Here is a 6,000-nt window from a genome sequence, read left to right on the forward strand (position 1 = left end):
TTTCAGAATCAGATTCCATTGTTTCCAGAACAGTTTCCTGTTTCCCTTCTTCCTGTAGTAAAGAAGTTTCATCAACTTTATTCATCCCAAGAGCAGTCCTTAATGTCTCCATCTTTCTCTCCTTTCTAGCATCAATTTGATGGGTCTGACTGAGTACCTGACACCCTGAATCAAACACAAGCAGTTCCAACATATCAGTAATAAGATATAAGAATATTGGCCAACAAGAATAGAATAGTTACTTTTCTCTTTCCATATGCTCAAATCATCTCAAGTAGGTACTCTGAAATTAAAAAGAGCATGTTTTAGGGAGATGCCTCCTTCACTTACGCTGCACACAAGTGTCGGTGCAGGAGTCAAAAGAGGGCCACACTGTGGTACTTATACAAGTTTTCAAGTTCAACAGGGGCACCTAGTCTAACCACTCTAACCATAGATGATAACTATCAGATTGAACTGCAAAATATGACTTTGAAATGTATGCATGGCAGCTCAACATTAACAAACCACATAATGTCAACTTCTAAGTTAACCGTGGAAACGCAACTTAAGTTTTCAATAATTGCACAACCAAACAACTTGTACACTTTCCTTAACCAGTTCTTTAACTGGCATGGACTTCAATTAAAAAGTTAGCCCATAAAATGGACCTCACTAAGAGACAGTAATGCACACTTCATTGATCTCAACATTTTAGACTAAAGTACTTAGACAAACTTCATTTCAAAATTCATCTACTATTAGAAAAATCAATCCACCAACAAGCAACATAAGACTAACTGTGATATTCATATCCCATTTCCACCAACACAGAGCAAACAAGGGACGAAATCTTGCACCTGGCAAGTTAATCTCACTACTATTTGGTATAACATTTTCAAGAATAAATCTAATTCATCATCAAACATGTAAATGGAATTAAATTTACCAAGTCAATAAATCCTTACAGTAACAATCAAAAGTAAAAGGAAATAAGATTTTTACCAAGTCAATAAATCCTTACAGTAACAATCAAAATCAAATTCTCAAGAATAAAAACCAACGAAATGTCAAACAAAACGAAATCTGGTATCCAATTCAATTGAAAAATTAGTGAAATGATAAGATTTTGTAATACTTCAAAACTTCAAATTATCATTCTAAATCCACCGTTTCTCCCAACACGAGCATATCGTCATCGGTAGTTCATTTCCACCATGGAATCAATTCCTAGATCTAATTCCTAGACCTTGTCTAGAAACGTCACCACTCCATCATCCCTTCCTTGAAAAATCGATCTCAATCATCAATTCGTCACCAACCCATCTCTGTTCTTCAACTGAAGTTAAAATCGCAACCCTAATTTCAACAATTAAGGGTTAAGGGAACGAAGGTGGTGATGGAATTGAAGGAGGCGGACGAAGGTGGTGGTGGTGGTGGTGAGATACGAAGGTGCTAGTGTGGTCGGGGAAGCATAAAGTTTCTGCTGGTGAGATCTGGTATCGCTGGTGGTGGTGATGGTGGTGGGGAGAAGGAGAGAAAGAAAGAAGAAAAAAGAAAGGAGAGAAGACGAAGATGAAGAAGGGTACGTTTGGGTTTTTTCAAAGTAAAAAAAATTAAATTTGCTAATTATTATTTGAGCTGGGGTTTTTGAATCACTATTTAATGAAACTATTTAATTTGTTAAAATTAATATGGGTGTTTTTTTTGTTCCTTTAAGTTGGTCTCCTAGTGGTTTTGTCACTAGTTTTGTTAGTATTATCATCCTTTTTTTATTTTGATTGGGGTTTCTTTTTTTTTGGTTTTCCAAAGAACAAAACTGCAAAACCCTAAACCTAAACTTTTTTGTTCGATGCAGAGGTTAAACAAAACTTCTGCTTAAGGTATTGATCTTCCTTCGTTTCTTTTAACATGTTTAATCAATTATTTGTTTTTTATTCGAATATAGTTCTGATTTTTGTTGTGATTTTGCAGCCATCAATTCCTTTTTTTTCTTCTGCCCATCGAAATTCATTTTTATCATGTGTTTTGATTAAAATTGATTTTAAAGGAGTTCGACGATTAGGTTTTTGTGTTTGAATTTTACTACCAATAGCTTAAGTGGTTAACAATTTTTTCTTTTACTATGCAGGTGATTATTGAAAACACAGACATGCAGGAGTGGGTTAAAGTGGACTTGATAAAATTCTGCTCTCTGGCGTTTATTTGAGCACATTGCTTACTGTCGTAGGAATGTTGGGAGGTTACCATCATCTTTATCTTGATTATTTTACGACGCACAAATTTAAATCATAGATAGGATACGTGGTGTGTGGTGTTTGTTTTTTTGAGCCTTATGGTGTGACACTAAATATTTAACTTTAGATATTGAATTATACTACCGAGCAGTTTTTCTCTTCTTTTTTTGGAAATTAATTGATCAGTAATTATGGGGGTTAATTTGATTGTTAAATACTGGATTTAGGTGGTAGCAGTTCAATCAGTGGCTTCGATTGTATTTTTAGTAAATATTGGGGTTTGATTATGCATGAAAAATAATTCAGATAGCTAATTATTGTATGCGGTTAAATTCAAAAGTTGATACTGGATTACCTTTTCCTTAGCATTTATTTTTTATTAGTTCTGATTCAGCATAAAAACACTTCTTCTCTGATTGTCTCTTATACTGTATGGTCATACTAATCTTCCATCATGGACATTGTTAGATAGCCAGTATGGTGGACAGTCTGTTCCGGAGTAGCTGCAAGCCCATAAGCACTTATGTAGGATATGACCTTATGATACAGGGAATGTGACCTTATGTATGCATTATGATCGAGGAGTTGTAAAAAAATTTCTAAGGGGTTGGTTGCTCAGGTACTATATGAAAAGTCCTTGATCTCTTTTTTAGTAAGTTATTGGTTCGTTTTGTATTTTTTTATGTTGTAAGGAGTAGAAGCTTGATAATAATAGTGATTCATAAAATTCATCATGCAGGTACCGTTTCACAATAGTTGCATCCTCGATCAGGTAGAAAGTACCATCCTAAAACCAAACCATTATCATCCTATTATCGAAGCTGTATTATGTCTCCTGCCTCTTCCCGTGGAAATGTCTTCTACTAAGTTAAGATTTTAGACGTTTCTAACTTTGTAGATCATATAATTATACAAATCTCTAAAAAAAAACTCTAAAAAAAAAATCAATCTTAACTTTGTAGAAATGTATGTGTTCTAAGAATAAAATTTTTCTGCATTTTTTCTTCATCCTATTCTCATCCATCTATTTCTTTCGCACGATAGCTATGATCAATAACTTCGTTTTTTTTTTGTTTTGATAATCAATTTGTTTTATTTAATTTTGCAAGTACAATTTTTATTGAAAAATAATAACATACTTTTGTATGAGAAATCTTTAGGATGACAACGAATCCGGACAACTGATCGTTTTGTATGCTTTCATTGTCATTTCTTGGAATCACAAAAAAGGTAATTTTTAATGTTACTAATGTATTTAAGTCAGTCTTTGGTTGGGATTGGTCTTTAAAAAGATGATTGTTAAATATTGTTGTTTCAGGTTTTCATAATTAGGAAAACTTAGGGTGTGGTTCACATTACTATCTTCGTAAGATGACAGAACATCATATGCATCCTGTTTCGCTCTGCCTAACATTTAGTCGATGCTAAATCTCAACTGGTGTAAGATGAAGTTTAAGGTTTAACAGAGGTAATTTAATTAAATTACCACAGAGCACTTTGTAAAAGAGACTTTTTCCATATTGTTAACTTCTAGATTTACCATGCACTTTGTATTGCTTGCTTACAAGTCCATAATACCTTTCCAGGTCTAATACAAAGAATTCGCAAGGCTTATTTATGGGGTAAGGTTTATTTTTATTTGTGGAGTAAGGTATATTTTTCCAATAGTTTTGATTATTGTTTTGTTTTGATTTTGCAGCACTAAAGAAGTTTTGTTCAGTCACAGGGTTTACTTATATTGTCTACCATCTGGATTTGCAATCAGTACTACATGCTTAGAGGTTCTTATATCTGTTCGGCCCCGAATGATAGAGGAAATTATGCTCTTGCGCAGAGAAGGGAGTATGCACCAGCTGAGCATACGATCTCAATTCAAGTTTCTAATGATATAGGACTTCAGATAACTAGGTAAATCAACTAACGAACACAAACTATTTTTGATTGTTGAAGTATAGAGGAGTTCAAATACTGTTGAACAGGCGATCTGTAATACTTACTCAAACTGGCCAATGACCTGTCTCCATTAGTAGGTTACATTACTGCCTCATTTTACAGTATCACGCAAACTTAAATAAGATCGCTATGCAAGTGTATGGAAATCAAATATGAGTTATTTTGTGTTTTCAAGTTTTCTTGGATCAGAAGTAGTTAGTTGTTACTGTTTTTGTTAGCAATATTTTTTTGTACCCTACATACAAACTAGAACTTAGACTTAGAGTCATGGTGGCTTAAATATTATTGTTGAAGCTTATCTTTGTGTTGGAGGTTCACCGTTCACCTAATTTGACAAGGAGAAATAGACTAATTTCTTCCCAGAGATGGAGGAATTGTTTTTGCAATGACCCCATACCCTAAGTTGGCACTTGACAGGTGGATGTATTTGATGACGACCTGTCAATATGCCTTGACTGATTTACAATTAGATACTGAAGGTAGACAAATTATTATAGTTAGTTTATTTTTTACGCATCGATTAGTAAGATAGCAATCTGCAAACAACTCTAGAGGATTATTTTATTCACATCACCAGTGAGATTTTGATAGATTACCAACATCTTAAGTGAAGAAAACACATATATTATACCTGCAACTTGCTTCAAGTTTGAATTGCATGAATGACTTCACAGGAAGTCGATTAGTCTATATTGATTAGGCTAATGATAGAATATAACACCTATGCCCTGGATTAATAATGGTCAAGTTTGAATCTACGCTATGCATGGCCTTAAAGTATAAGTCCACCACTATCTACATTGTCAGATGGAAGCCATATGGAAAAACGATACAAGATATTTTGTTAGATTTACTAACATATCAGATAACATATGTATTTTCATACCTGCCAAAACTGAAATTGGATTGCATAAATTACTTTACAGGCAATGTGGGATGGAGTTCAAGCCAGAGAGGTTACACTCACACATGAAGTCATGTAGAGGCTTTAAAAGCCTGAGCAAGAATCTAATAGTGCTACAGCTGGGTATGATTTTGAGACTGATCAGAAGTTCTTAACACCATTCAGATCTTTTACAGAAAGAAACCAGCAGGGATGTTTTGAACTATCTTATGCTTTGAAAATGATGGTGAAATCTCTGTTATCTGTCTGCTTATGCATTACTATTAATATGTTTACTGTTTAATTTTACTGCTCTTTATCCTTTGGTCTTAACGTTATAGCCTACGAACAGTAGCATCATGTTCTTGAAAAGAGGTGGCGCTGGACACGTCGCCTATTTAGAAAACGAAATGTCTTTGTAGACAGGCTGGTGGTGCGTCTACTTAAAAAACCGAACGACTTCGACGGGATGATGCTGCTGCTAAGGAAAATAAAGCTCAACTCTTGGTTGTTTAGATATTAGTGTGTAAAAGGACTAACATGTAGCTGAACTTCAAAACCATTTCATATGAATTGGCTAAACAAAGACAATAATGTAATTAAGTTGATAATAATAATCTAAATTTTGAAAAGTAATTAAGGTATTTACCTAAGTTTTCAAATAAGCACCTACATGTTTTCATGCTAGGAACATTATGTTGTTTTGTGCAGTGACCTAAGGATATGAGTCGGATGGCTTATAGTAACCAATGACTCTTAGCGAAACACAATTTTATGCAGAAACTTGGCGACAAGAAATAAAAAAATGCATCTGGACGGGACGGGGCGAGGCAAAGCCGAGCTTATCCAAATCAAATCAGGATGGGCGAGGCGAAGCCGAAGCCAAGCTTTACCAAACCATATCGGTACTGGGCGAGGCGAAGCCGAAGCCCAATTTTACCAAATCAT

General features: G+C 34.5%; 1 long non-coding RNA gene across 2 annotated transcripts; it reads left to right on the forward strand.

Annotated features, from left to right (window-relative positions):
• Positions 1 to 1,758: 1,758 nt before the first annotated feature.
• Positions 1,759 to 5,679, forward strand: LOC113297654. 2 transcript variants are annotated; one of them, XR_003333572.1, is made up of 9 exons: positions 1,759 to 1,862; positions 2,111 to 2,221; positions 2,685 to 2,835; positions 2,956 to 2,988; positions 3,377 to 3,446; positions 3,535 to 3,684; positions 3,803 to 3,838; positions 3,916 to 4,124; positions 5,096 to 5,679. It is a non-coding gene; the product is annotated as an uncharacterized LOC113297654 (long non-coding RNA). The 2 variants fall into 2 exon arrangements; XR_003333570.1 differs by lacking the exons at positions 1,759 to 1,862; positions 2,111 to 2,221 and having other exon boundaries at positions 2,302 to 2,835.
• Positions 5,680 to 6,000: the final 321 nt, after the last annotated feature.

This window comes from Papaver somniferum, chromosome 7 (genome assembly GCF_003573695.1).
Source record: "Papaver somniferum cultivar HN1 chromosome 7, ASM357369v1, whole genome shotgun sequence".
Taxonomy (NCBI): Eukaryota; Viridiplantae; Streptophyta; class Magnoliopsida; order Ranunculales; family Papaveraceae; genus Papaver; species Papaver somniferum.